The sequence below is a fragment of the Dasypus novemcinctus genome, chromosome 13 (genome assembly GCF_030445035.2).
Source record: "Dasypus novemcinctus isolate mDasNov1 chromosome 13, mDasNov1.1.hap2, whole genome shotgun sequence".
NCBI classification, from domain to species: domain Eukaryota; kingdom Metazoa; phylum Chordata; class Mammalia; order Cingulata; family Dasypodidae; genus Dasypus; species Dasypus novemcinctus.
The window spans coordinates 113874778-113896713 of NC_080685.1; the positions used below are offsets into that span (position 1 = coordinate 113874778).

At 38.7% G+C, this 21936-nt stretch overlaps 1 pseudogene; it reads right to left on the minus strand.

Annotated features, from left to right (window-relative positions):
• The window catches only part of LOC101432548 (tyrosine-protein kinase Fyn pseudogene), a 95529-nt pseudogene that overhangs the window by 2603 nt on the left and 70990 nt on the right, over window positions 1–21936 (minus strand).

Sequence of the window (21936 nt, forward strand, 5' to 3'; positions counted from 1 at the left end):
CACTTAATCTTCCATCTCCCTACCCTCAGAACCTCTGGCAGCCACTGTCTTGATAGCAATGATATAAATTCTTCAATTGCAATAATAATAATGTCTATGATAGAATAATAAATATACCTTAGTCCTTTATTCATATTATTTATGAATTCCTAAAAGACATATTATGCTTGTGAACTGATTTGTTCCTCTGGGCATGATATCCTTTAATTGATTTAAATTCAAAGGCTTTACATTTACTTGAATAAATCAAGATTAGGACTTTGATTTGACCATATCATTATGGCATGCAGGATTGAATCCCCATCCCATTGGTGGCTATATAAATGGACACTACTACAGAAGAACACAAGACATGGCAGATGAGAGAACATAGTTTTGATGCTGGAGACCAAGGAACTGGTGAGCCATTTCCCTGATTGTTTGCAGCTGAAAAGAACAGAGCAGCTGAGCCCTAAACCATCCTACAACTGAGATCAGAAGAAGCTGGACCCATGGAGCCTTAGGAAGAAAGAGGAAGGTTGAACTCTCACAGATGTTACCCACGATCTTGCTTCACCATGTGGCAATAGACACTTGGTGAGGACGTACCTCTTATGGTACCTTGAGTTGGACTCTTTAGGGTCTTGTAACTGTATGCTTTTACCCCAAATAAATATCCAGTACAAAAGCCAACAGATTTCTGATACTTTGCATCAGTACCCCTTTAGCTGACTAATACAGAATTTGGCACCAGGAGAATGGTGTCATGCTTTTGCAATTACCAAAATTCTGGAATGGTTTTATAAATGGTTAAGGAGTATTTTTTGAAGGAATTTTGAGATGCTTGATAGAAAATCCCTAGACTGCTTTGAAGAGACTGTTGGTAGGAATATGGGCACTAAGTTATTTCTGTTAAGGCCTTAGAAGGAAGTGATGAAACTATTATTGGAAACTGGAGGAAAGGTGATCCATGTTTTAAAGTTTCAGAGAACTTAGCAAGATTGACTCCTGATATTATATGGAAGCCAGAATTTGAAAATCACAAACTTGGACATTTAGGCAAGGAGATTTCCAAACCAAATGTGGAAAATGCAACCTCGCTTCTCCTTGCAGCTTATAGCAAAATGTTAGAGGAAAGAGATAAGCTAGTAACTGAATTGTTGGGCCCAAAGGAAACAGAAACTGACTCCAGAAATTCCAAGTCTCTGGAAATCAAGCCCTGAGACAATAGTGTCCCATTTGAGAAATTAACTAAAGTTGGTAAGTCAGGATTGAAAAGGCAACTATCCAGGAAAGATTTGTGGAATGTTTTACTATCCCATGGCTCTGGACCTCTGTTTCCTGCATGCTAAACCAACATGCTTTTTGAGAAAGCTTTATAAACAAAACTACTATTAGCCTGGACTTAAAGGGACATGGAGGGGAGAGATGGAAGGGAAAATGGCTTTAAGAGGGAGACCAGAAGATGGTCGTCGAGTGAACTTGCCTTTGTGGTCTGTCCTGGGAAGAGACGGCTGGGCGCGGCTGCAGGTTCTCCAAGGCACGGCTTTTTCGGGATTTTTGCAGGGCAGAAGTGCCTGGACATCGATTGGGTGGAAAGGTAATGGAGAGGATTGGTCTAGTAGATATAATTTGGGTTCTATTGCCCGCAGGTGAGACCCGCGCACGGGCTCCTCCCTATTGGGGGTGGGGAGAACCGTGGTCCTGCCCGGCAGCTCCGCTTTTAGATGGCTCTGAGGTGCTAAGGAGTTCGCGAGTTCTGGGTGAGCTATTGGTGGGTTGATGCGACGGGTCACCTTTGCGGATCAATTTGGGAAGATAGACGGTGTTTTGTTGTGAAGCGGGAGAAACTTTTGATTGTGAGCACAAACAGTAGAGCTTCCGCCCGAAGCCCCGCCCCCAAAAGCCCAGCAGCCGGTCTCCAACCCAAATAGGCTGTAGGCAAAAAAGGGACGTAATTGGAAAATTGTTTTAGGCTGCGGCAAGGGAGGGGGACACACCTGGAAGCCGATTAGGGAATATTCTGTGAAGCTTGGGAATTCCGGTTTTTGGAATCTGTTTTCGGCGTCACAGGCCGGGCTTCGGATCTGTACTAGTAAAGTGGCTGCGGTGTAGAGGCGCCATCTAGTGGCAGTGGTTTGGAATCACAGGACGGGAGCTGTCCAAAAGCTGAAGTGAAAGATACACGTACTAATGAGCCCAGCTAAGTAAGTGAATTGCAGGGTCCAGTCACAATATAGAGTTTGCAGATCTGACTTCCCCCATAGGGCTGGCACCCAGCTGTGGGGATCACTGAGGGCTGAGTTACACTGCGGGGCTCCCAGGCTTCCTGTTGACCAGATTGGAGGTTGCCAGGTCTGAATTACCTAAACTCTGGTGGCCCACACCACAGAGACTCACACCTCTTGAGTCCTCAATATCTCAGACTTTCCATCCCTGAATCCATCACGCACTGAGGTCCATCTGAGGTCCTTAAATGCCCTAGCCTTCAATGTTGGCATTTTTTCTTTATCGTTTCATTTTGTTTTGTTTTTATTTTGACTTACTCTTTACTTTGTTCAATTTCCTGATTGCTAACACCGCATTATCCCCGAGTCTTCTCTCACAGCGTATCCCCCAAAGTCTTTTTTTACTCAGTTATTTAAGGTCTTTTTTTGTGTGGTAGGTGCTGTGTAGTGGGTGTTTTAATTCTGGTTCGTGTATATCTGTTTTTTTTTCTTTCCCCTACCTGTTCCCCACCCTTTGCCCACCCTCTTTTCCTTTCTTCCTCTCATCCCTTCACCCCCTTTTTTTCTCTTTTTTTTTTCTGTTGTCTCTTCCCCTCTTGTCCCTCATATTCTACTTAGTTTATTTTAACTCAATTATACAATAGGTGTGGCAGGAAACACCTCACATTTGCTGGGATTTCTCATCCTCCACTGCCTCATTTCTGTGTGAACTGATTTAGGCTACCTACACTATCCTCTTTCCCCTAGATCTTGATATCCGCCACCATCTACTGGCTCTCCTATATTCCACCTCCCACCTCCCTTTCTTCGATCCATGAAGGGTCTAAGTCTTAATTCCTAATACCTTTGTTTTGTTTTCTGTCTGTTATCCACACTTGAAACTAGTACCTTTCTTTTCTCTTCCCCTCTCTCACGAAAACAATAGCTTTTTAGCTCATACCACATTCCTCCCATATTCAATCATCTACCTCATAATAAGTACTCTACCTACTGCTATAACTCTACACAATTTACATGAATCTAACCTCCATCCTCCCAGATCTCATATTCTTCCTTTGTTAACATAAATCACCAATACTACTATACACTTTTCCCTTGCTCACAAAATTGCCTTTCCCCAACACTAATATACTTTCCTTTAAAGTGAACTTAACCAACAGCAAGAAATTAGAATAAGAAGGAAAAAAGTGACAAAGAGAAGATATAACACCTATGCAAAAATAACAGCTAATTAACCTCCAAGAATAGACAAAGAAGCTAAGGAACTGATTAAATCCGTCAAGATAAAGAGATGACCAGAAAGCAACAAAAATCTACAAACCAAACCAGTAATCAGGGAAACATGGCGGAATCCATTCAACAAACCAAAAATCACGAAGAGGAGCAAAACTTTGCACAAGCAATGAAAGATCTCAGAACATTTATCACTGACAAATTTTGACGAAGTAATGAAAGAGGTTAACAACATGAAGACATCACTTGGAGGGGAAATTGCAGACATATGCAAAAACATAACAGATATGATGGGAATGAACACCACAGTTCAAGAAATCAAAAATACACTTGCAGCAAATATCAGCAGACTAGAAGAGACAGAGCAGAGAATTAGTGATGTGGAAGACAGTACATCAGAAATCAAACAGATAGTAGAAGGGGTCAATAAGAAGATAGAAAATATCCAGTTAGGACTTAGGGACCTGAATGACAATGCAAAACGCTCAAACATATGTATTATAGGCATTCCAGAAGGTGAAGAGAAGGGAAAGGGGTCAGAAGGAGTGTTGCAGGAAATAATGGCTGAAAACTTCCCAAATCTACTGAAAGAGACAGATGTGCATATCCAAGAAGCACAGCGCACTCCACTAGTCATAAACCCCAACAGGCCCACCCCAAGACATATACTTGTCAAATTATCCAATGCTCAAGACAAAGAGAAAATCCTAAAAGCAGCAAGAGAAAAGAAAACCATCACATACAAGTTAAGCTTAATTAGATTAAGTGCTGATTTCTCATCTGAAACCATGGAGGCAAGAAGGCAGTGGAATGATATAGTCAAGGTACTAAAGGAAAAAAATTCCACCCAAGAATACTCTATCCAGCTAAACTAGCATTCAAACATGATGGAGCGTTCAAAATATTCGCAGACAAACAGAAACTGAAAGAGTATACCAACAAGAAACCTCCCCTTCAAGAAATTCTAAAGGGAGTTCTGCAGGAAGAAAGGAAAAAACAGGAAAGGCAGAGTTGGAGAAGAGTATAAGAGCAACAAAAACAACAAAAAAGACAAAAAAAATACAAACAAAATATGACAAACACAAATCCAATCAAAATATGGCTAACACAAATAATTCCTTGATAGTAATAACACTGAATGTCAACGGATTAAACTCACCTCTCAAAAGATTCAGACTGGGACATTGGATAAGGAAATATGAGTCATCCGTATGCTGTCTACAAGAGACACATCTTAGACCCAGAGATCCATGGAGATTGAAAGTGAATGGCTGGAAAACAATCATACAAGATAACATTAACCAAAAAAAGGCAGGAGTAGCTATATTAATATCAGACAAAATAGACTTTAAATGTGAAACCATTGTGAGAGACAAAGAAGGATACTACATTTTAGTGAAAGGGAAAATCTGTCAAGAAGATTGAACAATCATAAATATTTATGCCCCTACCAAGGGTGCCTCTAAATACGTGAGGCAAACGCTGGAAAAACTAAGTGAAACAATAGATACATCTACAATGATAGTGGGGGATTTTAATACACCAATATCAACTCTGGACAGAACATCTCAAAAGAGAATCACCAAAGAAACAAAACATCTGAACAGTATATTAGAGGGGCTGGATCTAATAGACATATATAGATTGCTACACCCAAACACAGCAGGATATACATTTTTCTCAAGCGCACATGGATCATTCTCCAAGATAGATCATATGCTAGGCCACAAAGAAAGGCTGAATGAATTCAGAAAGATTGAAATCATACAAAACAATATCTCTGACCACAGTGGAGTCAAGCTGGAAATTTGCAAGGGACAGAAGCCCAGATTTCACACCACGATTTGGAAATTAAACAGCACACTCTTAGAAAAACAGTGGGTCAAAGAGGAAATCTCAAAAGAAATCAATGACTACCTTGAATCAAATGATAATGATAACACAACATACCAAAATTTATGGGATGCAGCAAAAGCAGTACTGAGAGGAAAATTTATAGCCATAAATTCATATATGAAAAAAGAAGAAAGAGTAAAAATTGAAGAGCTAACTGCACATTTGAAGGAATTAGAAAAACAACAACAAAGTAACCCAACAGGAAGAAGAAGGAAGGAAATAACAAAGATAAGAGCAGAACTAAATGAAATAGAAAATAAGAAAGCACTTGAAAAGATAAACAAGACCAAGAGATGGTTTTTTGAGAAGATCAACAAAATTGACAAACCTTTAGCGAGACTAACAAAGAAAAAAAGAGAGAAGATGCAAATACACAAAATAAGAAATGAGAAAGGCGATATCACCACTGACCCCACAGAAATAAAGACTATCATAAGAGGATACTTTGAAAAACTATATTCCAACAAAAATGACAATCTAGAGGAAATGGACAAATTCCTAGAAACACATAAGCAGCCCATATTGACAAAAGAAGAAATTGATGATCTTAACAAACCAATCACAAGCAGACAGAATCAGTTATTAAAAATCTCCCAACTAAGAAGAGCCCAGGGCCAGATGGCTTCACAGGTGAATTCTACAAAACATTCCGGAAAGAACTGACACCAATCCTGCTGAAACTCTTCCAAAAAATCAAAACAGAAAGAACATTACCCAACTCCTTCTGTGATGCCAACATTACCCTAGTACCAAAGCCAAACAAAGACATCACAAGAAAGGAAAATTACAGACCAATTTATCTAATGAACCTAGACGCAAAAATACTTAACAAAATACTTGCTAATCATATTCAACAACACATTAAATGAATTATACACCACGGCCAAGTGGGATTCATCCCAGGTATGCAAGGATGGTTCAACATAAGAAAAATCAATCAACATAATACACCATATAAACAGATTGAAGGAAAAAAATCACATGATTATATCTATTGATGCAGAAAAAGCATTTGACAAAATACAGCACCCTTTCTTGATAAAAACACTCCAAAAGATTGGAATACAAGGAAATTTTTTGAACATGATAAAGAGTATATATGAAAAACCTAAAGCCAACATTGTTTACAATGGAGAAATCCTAGACTCCTTCCCTCTAAACTCAGGAATAAGACAAGGATGCCCACTGTCTCCACTCCTATTTAACATTGTCTTAGAAGTACTTGCTCGAGCACTGAGGCAAGAACCAGAAATAAAAGGCATTCAAATTGGAAAGGAAGAAGTCAAAATTTCATTATTTGCAGATGACATGATCCTATACATAGAAAACCCTGAGAGATCTACAACAAAGCTTCTAGAACTCATAAATGAGTTCAGCAAAGTCGCAGGTTATAAGATCAATGCACAAAAATCAGTAGAATTTCTCTACACCAATAATGAGCAAGATCAGGAGGAAATCAAGAAACAAATACCATTCACAAATACTTAGGAATAAATTTAACTAAAGAGATAAAGAACTTATACACCGAGAACTATACAAGATTGTTCAAGGAAATCAAAGAAGACCTAAATAAATGGAAGACTATTCCTTGTTCATGGATAGGAAGACTGAACATTATTAAGATGTCTATCCTACCAAAACTGATCTACACATTCAATGCAATCCCAATAAAAATCAACACAGCCTTCTTTAAGGAACTAGAAAAACTAACTATGAAATTTATTTGGAAAGGAAAGAGACCCCGAATAGCCAGACATACTGAAAAAGAAAAACGAAATTGGAGGAATCACACTACCTGACTTCAAAACATACTACAAAGCTACAGTAGTCAAAACAGCATGGTATTGGCATAAGGAGAGACATACAGACCAATGGAATCGAATTGAAAGCTCTGATATAGAACCTCACATATACAGCCACATAATATTCGATAAAGCCACCAAACCCTCTCAACTGGGAGAGAGTGGCCTATTCAACAAATGGTTTCTGGAGAACTGGATAGCCATATGTAGAAGAATGAAAGAGTATTACCATCTCACACCTTATACAAAGATCAACTCAAGATGGATCAAAGACCTAAATATAAGAGCCAAGTCTATAAAAACCTTAGAAAGCAGTGTAGGGAAACATCTACAGGACCTTGTAATAGGAAATGGATTTATGAATATCTCATCAAAAGCACGAGCAGCAAAAGAACAAATAGATAAATGGGACTTCCTCAAAATTAAAGCCTTCTGCACCTCAAAGGACTTTGTCAAGAAAGTAAAAAGGGAGCCCACACAGTGGCAGAAAATATTTGGCAACCATATATCTGATAAGAAACTTATAACTTGCATATATAAAGAACTCCTATATCTTGAAAATAAAAAGATAAACAACCCATTTTAAAATTGGGAAAAAGACTTAAACAGACACTTTTCTGAAGAAAAAATACAAATGGCATAAAAGCACATGAAAAAATGTTCCAAATCTCTAGCTATCAGGGAAATGCAAATCAAAACCACAATGAGATACCATCTTACACCCATAAGATTGGCAGCTATGAAGAACACAGAAGATTACAAGTGCTGGAGAGGATGTGAAGTAAGGGGAACACTCATCCACTGCTGGTGGGAATGCAGAAGGATCCAACCATTCTGGAGGACAGTATGGTGGTTTCTCAAAAAACTAGCCATATATTTGCCATATGACCCAGCAATACCACTGCTGGTTATATACCAAGCAGAACTGAAAACAAGGACACAAACCGATATATGTACACCAATGTTCATAGCAGCACTGTTCACTATCGCCAAAAGTTGGAATCAACCCAAATGCCCATCAACAGATGAGTGGATCAATAAAATGTGGTATATACACACAATGGAATACTACTTGGCTGTAAGAACAAACACACTACAAACACATGTGATAACATGGATGAATCTTGAGAACCTTATGTTGAGTGAAGCAACCCAGACATTGAAGGACAAATACTACATGACCTCAATGATATGAAATAACCAAGCTGCCCTAGATAGCAAGAGACTGAACGATAGGCTTACAAGAAATCAGAGGGTGGAGGAAGGATGTGAGCCGATGTCTGCAGGGGTGGAATTTAAGACGAGATGGTGGTAAGTATGAACACAAAGAAGAGATAGAAGGGGGGCAAGGGGTTGCCTCTGGTTGGGGCTTTGCGGGTTTGAGTGTGGCCGGGGAGGGGCGGATGGGTAACAATGCCCAAAAGTGGGGAAGGGAGGGATAGCATACGAACACAGGAGAGGGTCTGGTGTTGGTGGAGAGTAAAATGCCGAGAAAATCATATCAAAATATAATATAGAGGGTTACCTGTTTAGAACGCTCGGAGGGGAGGGTCTGAGCAGGACGGGCTCCTGGGCAGTGTCTAAATGCTCATTCTGCCAGAGTGGGTGACACCATGGGGAAGAAACCCAAGTAGTGAGAGTGGGGGTGGACCCACATCCTGGGGAGGACTAATGCCATCAAATAGAGGGAACTGTATCCCTAGAAAGAAAGGGTGGCTCCCAGGGCATTGGGGCAGTTGAGCAAGTTAGGCCCTGAACACTATTCCATCTATCTCTGGAAGTGGCTCCTTGGGAAACAGAGGTTGGCTGTCACTGTGGGCACCAAGGTGGAAGGGAAAATGGACGTTAAATGTGTGGAACCAAGGTAAATGGGGGGTAAGAGAAGAGTTTCTTGAGAGTACACAAGGATGGATATAAAACATGTAATATTACACAATAACATATAGGAGATGACAGACTGATAATGTAAACCATAATGTAAAACATAGGATAACTAAGAATGTAAAAAAATGTGTATCCTAAAGTATGCACCACAATGTAAGCACAGATGTCACCTTGTTAGAAAGCTATTGTCTTAGACGCTGTACATCACGTTAAGTAAATATGATGTGAATAGGGTGTAAGGGTATCGCTGTGGAAGGGAAAAGGTTTTGTGGTGGATGTATGGGAGTGCTGTATATTATATACATGCATTGCTGTGGCCTAGGGCTCCTGTGAGGAGAAGCTCAATAATTAGGGGGAAAAAAAAAAAGATAGGATGTAGAATTTTTTCCAAGTCAACACGTATTCTTTATCTAACCTTTAAACCCATCGCTATATGCCATTCCCTAGTAAGGGACCCTGACATTATATTGGGCTTCAAATTTCGGGGAGTTCTGGATCACAGAATGTTTCAACAATGGCAATGGAGGGATACTGGTATAGGATACCATTGACAGGTGATATATGGCTGACAGGGAGCTGTACAGAACATATGTCCAGGGTGCATGGTAATGTTTGGATATACTCATAGTGGCAACTATTAAAAACCACAGCAGGGGGAGTACTGGGTTCCTGGCCAGGGGTGCTCTGTTGTGGTCCCTAGGGGAGCAGCGACAGTCTCCCAGGTGAGGCAGCGGGGACCGGGAGGGAGTGAGGGTTCAACAGTGAGCCCCTGATGCTAATGACTATGCTTGTGCGCTGATAAGCCTAAAATAAGAACAAGGCCTAGAGCAGCATTGTGCCTGGGAATTTCCTCCTGTCAGCCTTCATGTTACTCAAATGTGGCCAGTCTTGAAGCCAAACTCAGCATGTAAATGCAATGCCTTCCCCCCAGCATGGGACATGACACCCAGGGATGAGCCTCCCTGGCACCGAGGGACCACTATCAACTACCAACTGATGATGCAACTGGAAAATGACTTTATACAGAAGGTTCAATGCGGATCAGCAGAATATCCCTGTCTACATAAAATAACATGACTTTAAAATGCTGTTTGACCTAATGTAAGGGGGAAATGGAAAGGAGAAATGAGTTTATATGGCTACGAGTCTCTAAAAAGAGTCTGGAGGCTGTCAGAAGGATTGCCCTTATGCACAATTGAGCAGAGTCTGAGAGACAGATAAAACAGATACAACCCCCAGATATTGGTTCCTTTGAGGGCTAAAGAGACCCATGGGAGTTATGGTCATGGCCGATGGGGTTAACTACCAGGTCAGATGGCCCCTCTTTGGAAATGGTGTTTATGTGTGATGAATCTGGACTCAGATGGGATCTCTCTTCATAAGACTTTCATGCTAATGTGCTGGAGGTGCAGTTAGTGTTGGGGTTTAAGATATATTTAGGGGATTTGAATCTCTGGACTGACAATGTGATAGCCAGGTTCTGAGCCTCAACAGACTCCAGCACCTACAATCTGATTTATTGGACTTACCACACTCAGCTAAGATGGAGTTGAAGAAGGACAACCACCACACCATGGAGCCTAGAGTGATTACAACTGAAAGTGGGAGGATTGCATCCAGCATCCATGTGGAATCTGAGCCTCCTCATGACATAGAGGTGCAATGGACACAACCAATCCAATGTCCACATAGAAGAGGTGGCATTGGATTTGGAAAAGTGGACATGGTGGCTGATGAGTATGGGGAAAGGCAGGAAGAGATGAGAGGTGGAGGCGTCTTTGGGACATGGAGCTGCCCTGGATGGTGCTTCAGGGGCAATCACCGGACATTGTAAATCCTCACAGGGCCCACTGGATGGAATGGGGGAGAGTATGGGCCATGATGTGGACCATTGACCATGAGGTGCAGAGGTGCCCAAAGATGTACTTACCAAATGCAATGGATGTGTCATGATGATGGGAACGAGTGTTGCTGGGGGGGGGGGGGAGAGTTGGGGTGGGGGGTGGGGTTGAATGGGACCTCATATATATATTTTTAATGTAATATTATTACAAAGTTAATTAAAAAAAAAGAGGGAGACCATGGAAACTGGTGTCTGGAATTAAGACATTTCCTTGGGCCAAGAGAGGAACCCCACCCATATGTACAGAAAGGGTGAATTTGCCCTGGCAGTTGAAGAGATTGCATAGTCTATCCTACTGTTCAGGGAGAGTTTTACCACCTTAGGCTAAAAAGAGGGTGGAGGAGCTTCCCCAAGGGTTGGGGAGAGTAAGGTCAACACCCATAGGTCTGGGAGGGGTGGGTCTATCCCCCATAGACTAGAGAAAGCAGGTTACCGCCTCATTGCTCTGAGTGGGTTAGGCCTGTATAGAGATGAGGGAAAGTGTTGCATCCACCTCACTGTACTAAGGGGGTTGAGACTCTACCCCAGGGAGGGATAAATTGTGGCCATTACCCCAATGTTCTTGAAGGGGGTTCTGGAGCTCAGTTGCTACCCAGATGCTTGATGAGGGTGGAATCAAGAAAAAGACTATTGTGCAAGCCTGTGGAAAGAGCAGGCCCCCAAGAGGCCACAAGGATGAGAAGACACCATCATCTTAAGAATGACCAACCACCACACCAGGGAGCTAAGAGTGCCTACAACTGAAAGCAGGATAATTGCATCCAGCATCCATATGGAATCTAAGCCCCTCTTGATATAGATGTGGAGTGGACACAACCATTCTAAGGTCCATAGGATGGAGGAATAGAGTATGGATTAGAGTGGACTTACTGATATTCTATTCATGAACTATTGTGATTAGTAATTGAAGAAAATGTGGCATTGGTGTGGAGAAAGTGGCCATGGTGGCTGCTGGGGGTAAGGAGTGGGAGGAAGAGATGTGATGTGGGGGCATTTTTGGGGGTTGGAGTTGTCCTGGGTGGTACTGCAGGGACAGTTTACCAGACATTGTATGTCCTCCCATGGCCCACTGGGTGGACTGTGGGAGAGTGTGGGCTATGGTGTGGACCATTGACCATGAGGTGCAGCGGTGCTCAGAGATGTATTCACTAAGTGCAATGAATGTCTCATGATGATGGAGGAGGTTGTTGTTATGGGGGGAGGAATGGGGTGAGGGGTGTGGGGATATAGGGGGACTCACATTTTTTTAATGTAACATTCAAAAAATAAATAAAGACCCCCCCCAAAAAAAAGAATGACCCTCAGACTTTGATATCTAATGGAATATATCTTGCAGATTTTCAGAACAGTTGGGAAACTGTTACTCATGTTTCCCTCCAAAATTCTTCTTATGGTAATGTAAATGTTTAACCCTTGTCTGCCTCTTTGCATATTGAAAGCAAATAAATTGTTTTTTAAGTTACACAGGTATACAGCTAGAGGGGACTTTGCCCCAAAACAAATTTATTTCTATAAACTGATTGTGATGTGATTTTGTACTTAACATGGCTACTGAAATAAGGTTTGTTGAATATTGTAATGTCTTTTTGGAATTCAGAGGGTGGAGTGTGGCAGTTTGATTTTATTTATGAATTCCAAAAACAGATTTTGATTATGTTGGTAAACTGGTCTGTTTATCTGAGTATGATATCCTTTGATTTAAATTCAAAGGCTTTACATTTACTTGATTAAATCATCATTAGAGCTTTGATTTGGCCATGCCATTAGGGCATGCAAGGCAGAGTCCCTGCCCCCTTGGTGGGTTATAAAAATGGTCACAAATACAGATGAACACAGAAAAAGACACAGCAGAGGAGAGTACTGTTTTGATGCTGGAAACCAGGGGAGAGATGATCAATTAGCCTGATAGTTTGCAGTTAAAGGGAACAGAGCAGGTGAGCCCTATGCCAGCCTACAGCTGGGATTGGAAGAAGCTGGGCCCATGGAGGTTTAAGAGTAAGAGGAAGGCTGAACCCTCACAGATATCACCTGCCATCTTGCTTCAACATATGGCAACAGACATTTAGTGAGGAAGTACCTCTTATGTCACCTTGAGTTGGACCTTATAACTGTAAATTTCTATCCCAAATAAACATGCTTATAAAAGCCAACAGATTTCTGGTACTTTGCATCAGCACCCCTTTGACTGACGAATACAGCTGTACAAACTCATTTTTATTTCACATTTTCCCCTTTTGTTCAAGGTCTTTTTCAAGATGCATTGCTAGTTGGCACTTGGTAATAATCCCTTAGTGCTATGGAATATTGTCCCTGTGATTTATGTCTCATGCTAGGGGGAATACAGTGCATTTATATGATGAGCTTGGCTTAGAGAGAGGCCACATTTGAACAAGGAGGTCTTCAGGAGGTTATTCTTGGCAGTATATAAGACTAGGCCAAGGTTCTATTTGTTAAACTTTTAATATACAAGATGACTACATTTGCTCCTATTTTTTATTGTGGTAAAATACAACCACATTTAAGCATTTACTTCAGTGGCATTAATTATACTTAAAATGTTGTGCTACCACCATCCTTTACCAAAGTTTTCCAGTCTCCCCAAACAGGAAATCTACACCCCTAAGCATTGACTCCTGATTTCTGCTTCCCTTGCCCTTGGTAACATGTAATCTACTTTCTAAATCTATGACTTTGAATATTTCAGTTCTTTCATGTAAATAATATGCAATATCTGTTCTTTGATGTTTGGCTTATTTCACTCAAATGAGGTCTGCAAGTTTCTCCATAATGTAGCATGTATCAAAACTTCATTACTTTTTTTGTGGTTGAATATATTACATTGTATGTATATGACATATTTTAATTTATTTATATGTTGATGTGCTCTTGGGTTGTTTGACGGCTAGGCTACTGTGTTAACTTGGCCAGGTAGTGGTGCACAGTTCTTCGGTCAAGCAAGCACTGGGTTAATTGTAATACAAGGGCATTTCATGGACTTTAATCATCAGTAAGTTGATTGCATAGATGGCTGATTATATCTATAATCAATTAAGGAGATTGCCATCAGCAATGAATGATATCCCATCCAACCAGTTGAAGGCCATAAAAGGGGAAGTGATATAAGCATTCAAAGAGAGAATTACCAATTCTTCATGGACAGCCAGCATCTCCTTGGAACTCATCAAAGACCTTCATCAGAGCCCCTTTTTGCAGACTGCCCTGGGAATTTGGACTTGTGCATGGTCATGTGAGACGATTTTATAAAATCTCACACTATATTGCAATGTCTCCTGCCCATTGTTTCCCTAGAGAACACTAATACATGTTGATTCCACCTTTTGTCTATTGTGAGTAATGCTGCCATGAATATTGGTTTTACACATATCTGTTTACGTCCCTGCTTCAGTTCTTTTGTGTATATATGAAGAAGAAGGATTGCAGGGTCATATGATAAATCTATTTTCAAATTTCTTAGAAAATACCAAAATGATTTTCCAAGTGGCTACATTTTACAATGCCACCAGCAATGTTTTAAGATTCCTATTTATCCACTTCCACACCAACACTTTTACTTTCAGATTTTAAAAATTCTTAATCATTTAAGTGACTATGAGAGGGTATCCCATTGTGGACTGCATTTTCATTTCCCTGTTGACCAATGATGTTGAGAATATTTTGATATGCTTTTTGGCAATTTGACTATCTTCTTTAGTGAAATATCTTTCCAAGTCCATGGCCAATTTTTAAAACAATGTTGTCTTTGATAGTAGTAATTTTCTATATACTCTTATATTAAACCTTTATTAAATATATAGTTTAGCATTATTTTCTCCTATTATGTAAGTTGTTTTTTCACTTTCTTGGAAATGTCCTTTGATGCAACAAAGGTTTTAAATTTTAATGAAGGCAAATTTATGTGTTTTTTTTTTCTTTTATTTCCCATGCACTTGGTGGGATACTGTGTAAGAATCCTTTGCTTAATACTATGTCCGGAAGATTTTTCTTTATATTTTCTTCTAACAGTTTCATGCCTTTATCTTTTACATTAACTTTTCCACTTCCAGTTAATTTTTGTAAAGGATGTGAAGTAGGGGTTCATCTTGATTCTTTTACATGTGGATATCCCATTTTTAATTTTCAATCACCATTTGTTGAAGAGAATATTCTTTCCCCATTGAGTGGATTGACAGTTTTGTCAAATATGAATTGTCCATAGATGGCAATAGATGAACTCTCAATTCTATTCCATTGGTCTATGTGTCTGTCCTTGTGCCAATACCACACCCTTTTGTTAAATAGTATAATAACAGCTTTGTAATTAATTTTTAATTCAAGAACTGTGAGTTCTCCAATTTCGTACTATTTCAAGACAGTTTTGTCTATTTGGAGTCACAGGAATTAGATTTTTTAATTTTTCAATCTGCAAAGAATGCTGTTGGAATTTTGATTGGAATTGCTTTCAATTTGTAAATTACTTTTCATAGTATTGACATCTTAAGGGTTTTTTTCTTCCCATTCATGTGCATGGAATATCTTTCCATTTATTTGTGTTTATTTATGATTGTTTTACATTTATTTATGGAGAATGCATACTCTGCTGTAGTTGGATGAAGTGTTCTAAATGACTCTACTATGTCTATTTGTTTTAGAGCTTTGTTCAAACTTCTCTACATTTATTGATCTTATGTCTAGATGATCCAACCATTTTTCAAAGTGATGTATTGAAGTCTACTATTATGAATGTAGAGCTATCTATTTCTCCCTTCAATTCTGTCAATGGTTGCTTCACATATTTTGGGGCTCTCTTGTTAGCTGCATGTATGTTCATAATTATTATATCCTTTTGATGAATTGACCTTTTTATCTTTATATAGTGCCCTTCTTTTTCTCATTGAACAATTTTTCATGTAAATTTCATTTTGTCTGATATCAGTATAACCTAACATCCCTCTATGTATACAACTGGGGTGCAATATTTTGTCACTCTTTCACTTTCAATCTTCTTATGTCTTTGAATTTTAAGTGAGTCTACTGTACAGCATAATGTTTGGTTATGTATTCTTATCCACTCTCCCAATGTTTGCTTTTGACTGGAGAATTTCACATATTCACATAGAAAGTATCTGTTATAATTCAGGAGTCTACCACCTTACTCTTTGGTATTTGCAAGTCATAATTTTTTGCCCTTTAATTCTTCCATTACTTCCTTTTTAAAAAAACTGATTTCTTGTTATAAATCCTTCTCTCTTGTGGCTTTTAGGATTCTCTTTAATTTTGGTATTTGAGAGTCTGATTGTTATTTTCCCAGCATGTACTGATTGTGTTTATTCTGTTTGGAAGTCATTGAACTTCTTGGATGTATTTATTCATATCTTTCATTAAATTTGGGAAGTTGTCAGCCATTATTTCTTTATATGGTCTCTCTTCCCCTTTCTCTTTCTTTTCCTTCTGATATTCCTACAATGTTTATGATGACATGCTTGATAGTGTCCCTTAGGATTCTCAAACTCAGTTCTCTTATCTTCATTCTTTTTTTCTTTATGGTTCTCAAACTGAATGATTTGAATTGTGTCATCCTCAAGTCCACTGATGATTTCATCTTTATCTGATAGATCCAATATTCTCTAGAACCCTTTTGGGTTTTTTTAATTTCTCTTACTGTGGTCTTCAGCTATGCTTCATTCCTTTTCATAAATTCTATCTTTTTATTGATACTTTCTTTGTTTTATGTTATTTCCTGACTTCCTTCCCTTCATTTTCCATGGCATGCTTTATCTCTTTGAACATGTTTAGGATCATTGTTTAAAAGTCTTTTTTTCTGTTAAACCACAGGTCTGATGTTCCTTGATGATTTCTCATGTTTACCATGTTCCACTGAATGATATATTATTTCTTCATTTTTTGTGATTTGGAATCATTTGTTAAAACCTAGACATTTTGATATTTTAATGTGTTATCTTTGGAACTGAATAACTGAGGCACTGGTTCCTTAACAATATATACTGGGAGCAGATGTGGCTCAAGCAGTTGAATGCCTACTTCCCACATGGGAGGTACCTGGTTTGGTTCATAGTGCTTCCTAAAACAAAAACAAAAACAAAGGAGAAAACCAGCTCAGAGTAGCCTTTGTGGCTCAGTGGTTGAGCACTGGCTTCCCACATGCAAGGTCCCAGATTCAATCCCTGCTACTGGTATAACAGATATTTCCTTGAATATGAGTAGTTTACAAAAGAAAAAAAAAAACAGGTAGGGAAATGGACTTGGCCCAGTGGTTAGGGCGTCCGTCTACCACATGGGATGTCCACGGTTCAAAACCTGGGCCTCCTTGACCCGTGTGGAGCTGGCCCATGCGCAGTGCTGATGCACGCAAGGAGTGCCCTACCATGCAGGGGTGTCCCCCGCATAGGGGAGCCCCACGCGCAAGGAGTGCACCCGTAAGGAGAGTCGCCCAGCGCGAAAGAAAGTGCAGCCTGCCCAGGAATGGTGCCGCCCACACTTCCAGTGCCACTGACGACAACAGAAGCGGACAAAGAAACAAGACACAGCAAATAGACACAGGGAACAGACAACCAGGGGAGGAGGGGGAATTAAATAAATAAATCTTAAAAACAAAAACAAAAACAAAACAAAAAAAAAACAGGTAGATAAGAGCACTTTCTTTCAGGTTTTGCTGATTGGCATGTTCAATTATTCTCCTTTAGAATTTATCCATACAAAGTTTTTAAAGAGTAGCCTGAGACAAAAGCAGATAGACACCCAGGTCTTTTCTGTTTATGCGTCCTGTTATAGACATGTGCATGTGGCCCTAGAAATTCCACTGTTTACACAAACATGAATGTCTCTTTTTCCCTGGGAAACTGGAAATCCTGATGTTACCGGGTGGCGCACTGTATGCATCACAACCAATGATACTTTTCCCCAGGTAGATGCAGTTTGTCTAATCTCCTACAGTGTTCTGTAGCAGTCCTCAGTGAACTGCCCCTACATGTGGTCAAATTCTGGGACAGGCAGCTTAGGATGAGTATCTTGGTTCAGTCTGTCCCACTGTCATGAGATGGACAGTCTTATAGATATGCATACTGTTGTGCATTAGGGCTACTCTGTTCTTTCTGAAACCTGGATAAGGGACTCAAATTGGAAGTAAGGGTCAGGTGTTTGCCAAGTTGATAAAATGAAGGATGAGGTACCAGAATGTCACCAAGAGGATGCTTTTCTATCAGTTTAATTTGCTTTTCGTTTTAATTTGCCTTTTGTCTTGATTTGGCATTCTCCATGCAAACTTTTCACTGTTTTCTGGAACTTTCAAAAAGGTGTCTGCCCATTTTTGCTTGTTGTTCAAGGTTTCTGTGATGGGATGGAACCTGAAACCATATACTACTATCATCATCTGTGTTGGACACTCTTATTAAGAACATATTTTAAAAGTCTTTGCTTAAAATCTCAAAGTTTGGTCTTCTTCAGTGATGATTTCTGATGTTTTAACTTGCTTTTCTGGATAGGCTATTATTTATAGTTCATTTGAATGTCTTTAATAGCTTTTTTTCCAATGAACATATAGATATTTTTTAACAAATCAATTTTGATACATATTAATAAAGCATACAATTCATCAAAAGTGTATAATCAATGGTATTTGCTATAATCACATAGTTGTGCATTCATCATTTCAATCATTATTAGAGAATTTTTATTATTTCACTAGTAATAATAATAAAAAAAAAAACAAGGAAGAAAATTCCTCACCTCTCCATCCATGTTCCCCATTGTACATAACTGCTATTTCTGACTATTCTATCAAAAGTGTATAATCAGTGGCTTTTAGTATAATTACAATATTGTACATTCATCATCTCAAAAATTTTAGAACAATTTCATTACTCCAAAAAGAAAGACTCCACACTCCTTAGCATTCCTTCCTCAGACCTACATAAACACTAGTTTCCTTTAATCTTCACATTTTACATGTCACATAAATGGAATGATACAATATGTAGTACTTTGTGTCTGGTCTCTTTCATTTAGTATAATTTTTTTTGTCTGTTATCATTTTGTACTAACTTACATTTGTTCAGCTTCAAAGACAATTTTATATATGCAATTCTACCCATATTCATATTTCACATAATAAATTTATATTACACATAATATATTTAGTTCATAATAGGAAAATCATACAGTATTTGTCCTTTTGTGTCCAGCTTGCTTCACTCAACATAATGTCCTTCAGGTCTATCCATGTTGCCATAAGTTTCATGATTTCATTTCTTCTTACTGCTGCATAATATCCCATCATGTGTATATTCCACAATTTGTTTATCCATGCATTAGTTGATGGACACCTGGGTTGTTTACAACTTTTGGCTATTGTGAATAATGCTGCTGTGAACATAGGTGTGCAGATATCTATTCATGTCCCTGCTCTCAGATTTTCTGGGTATATATGTATCAATGGTATTGTCAGGACCCCTGGGAACTGCCTAATAGTCCTCCACAGTAGCTGTACCATTCTACATTCCCACCAACAGTGAGTAAACATTCCTATCTCTCCACATCCTCTCCAACATTTACAGATTTCTGATGTTTTACTAGTAGCCAGTCTGATAGGTATGAAATGTTACTCCATTGAAGTTTTGATTTGCATTTCCCTAATTGCTACTGATGTTGAACATTTTTTCATGTATCTCTTTGCCATTTGTATTTCTTCTTTGGATAATTGCTTTTCAAGTGTTTTGCCCATTTTTAAATTGGACATCCTGTATTTTTATTGTTGAGTTGTATAATCTCTTTATATATCAGGGATATTAACTGCTTATCAGATATATGATTGCCAAATATTTTTCCCATTGAATTGGTGGCTACATTTTCATCCTTTCAGAAGTCCTTTGAGGTGTAAAAGCATTGAATTTTGAGGAGGTCCCATTTATCTATATTTTCTTTTATTGCTCATCCATTGGGCATAAGGTTTAAGAAACTATCACCCACAACAAGACCTTAAAGGTGTTTTCCTACATTTTCTTCTAGGAATTTTATGGTTGTTTTTATATTTAAGTCCTTAATCAATTTAGAGTTAATTTTTGTATATGGTGTGAGATAGGGGTCTTCTTTCATTCTTTTGGATGTGGCTATCCAGTTCTCCCAGCACCATTTGTTGAACAGACAGTTCGGCTCAACTGGGTGAGCTTAAAAACCTTGTCAAAAATATCTTGATGACAGATGTGAGGGTCAATTTCTGAATTCTTGATTGGCTTCTAGTGATCAATCTATCTGTCCTTTTGCCCGTACCATGCTTTTTTTGCCACTGTACTTAAGTAATATACTTTGAAATCAGAAACAGAATTCTCCAACTTTGTTCTTTTTTTAAGACAAATTGTGCTATTCTGGGCTCATTACCCTTTCAAATAAATTTGATTATTGGCATTTCAATTTCTGCAAAAAAGCAGGCTGTTGGGGTTTTTGGGGAGGATTACATTAAATTTGTTAATTAGTTTGGTAGAATTGAGGTTTAACCATATTTAGTCTCCCAACCCATGAACACAGAATGTTCTTCCATTTATTTAATTCTTCTTTGGTTTCTTTTACAAATGTTTTGTAGTTTTCTGAATACAGATCCTTTATGTCCTTGGTTAACTTTAATCCTAAATATTTGACTCTTTTATTCACCATTAAAAATGGAATTTTTTTCTAATTTCTTCCTCAGGTTGCATATTGGTATGTATAAAAACACTATCGATTTTTGTACAGTAGTTTTGTATCCTGCCACTTTGCTAAATTTGTCTAATAATTCTAGTAGCTTTTTGTGGGTTTTTCAGGATTTTTTAGATATAGGATCATGTCATCAGTGAATAGTGAAAATTTTACTTCTACTTTCCTCTTTGGGATCCCTTTATTTTTTGTCTAGCTTCATTGCTCTAGCTAGAACTTCTAGCACAATATTGAATAATTGGAGACAATGGGCACCCTTGTTTTTTTCCTGATCTCAGTGGGAAAGCTTTAAGTCTTTCACCATTGAGTACAATGCTAGCTGTAGGTTTCTCATATATGTACTTTAACATATTGAGAGAACTTCCTTCTATTCCTAGCTTTTGGAGAATTTTTATTCAAGAAAGGGTGCTGTATTTTGTCAAATGACTTTTCTACATCAGTTGAGAGAACCGTGATTTTTCTCCTTCAAATTTTCAGTGTAGTTTATTATACTGATTGATTTTCTTCTGTTCAACTACCCTTGCATACCTGGGAGGTATACCCACTTGATTGTGGTGTATAATTCTTTTAATGTGCTTTTGGATTTTGTCTGCAAGTATTTTTTTTGAATATTTTTGCATCTATATTCTTTAGAAGTATTAATCTAAAATTTTTTTTCATACTATTTTTACCTGGTTTTGGTAGTAGGGTAATGTTTGTTTCATAGAATGAGTTTGGTAGCATTTTTTTTCCAGTTCAATTTTTTGAAGAACTTGAGCAAGATCAGTATTAGTTCATCTTTGAATGATGGGTAGAATTAACCTGTGAAGGCATACGGTCCTGGGCACTTCTTAGTTGGGAGATTTTTTTGTCTTCATTATTTTTTTAATGTTACATTAAAAAAAATATGAGGTCCCCATATACCCTCATCCCCCTCACACCACTCCTCCCATAACAACAACCTCCTCCATCCTAATGGAACATTCATTGCACTTGGTGAATCATCTCTGAGCACTGCTGCACCACCTGGTCAGTGGTCCACATTATAGTTTACACTCTCGCCCAGTCCACCGAGTGGGCCATGGGAGGACATACAATGTCCAGTAACTGTCCCTGCAGTACCACCCAGGTCAACTCCAAGTTCTGAAAATACCCCCACATCACATCTCTTTTTCCCACTCCCTACCCTCAGCAGCTACCATGGCCACTTTCTCCATGTCAATGCTACATTTTCTTTGATTACTAATCACAAAAGTTCATTAATAGAATATCAGTAAGTCCACTCTAATCCATACTCTATTCCTCCATCCTGTGGACCCTGGAATGGTTA